Here is a 417-nt window from a genome sequence, read left to right as displayed (position 1 = left end):
TTCAAGTGAAACGAAACTGATCTCTGAGTTTCACTTCCTGGATCTGCACAGAGCTGTAGGGGTGTGAGTGTTCGGGGGTGTGGTTGTTAGGGGGTGTGATTAAGGTTATTAGGGGGAGTGGTTTAGAAACAGCTGTGATTTCTTTTGTGGTTGTTGTTTGAAAGAAGGTGTGGTGTTGTAGGGATGTGACTTATCGTGTCATATTGCACTTTTTAATGTTTTAATGTCAGTAGCTGCTCATGTACAGATATTAATGTGAAGTCAGTCCAGTGGTTTGTGTTCCCAATAATCAAAACAATAAAATACTAACTCACCATGAGAAGATCAGAGCATGATGGTGACAAAGAAGAGGAGGCCAGCTGGCCCATCCAGCTGTTTTAACAAACCCCTGATCTTTGTGTGAGATTGACAACACCC

The sequence above is a fragment of the Lepisosteus platostomus genome, chromosome 5 (assembly GCF_059453375.1).
Source record: "Lepisosteus platostomus isolate fLepPlt1 chromosome 5, fLepPlt1.hap1, whole genome shotgun sequence".
In the NCBI taxonomy this organism is placed as follows: Eukaryota; Metazoa; Chordata; class Actinopteri; order Semionotiformes; family Lepisosteidae; genus Lepisosteus; species Lepisosteus platostomus.
The sequence above is the reverse complement of the archived record's forward strand: the minus strand, read 5'-3'. Positions refer to the sequence as shown.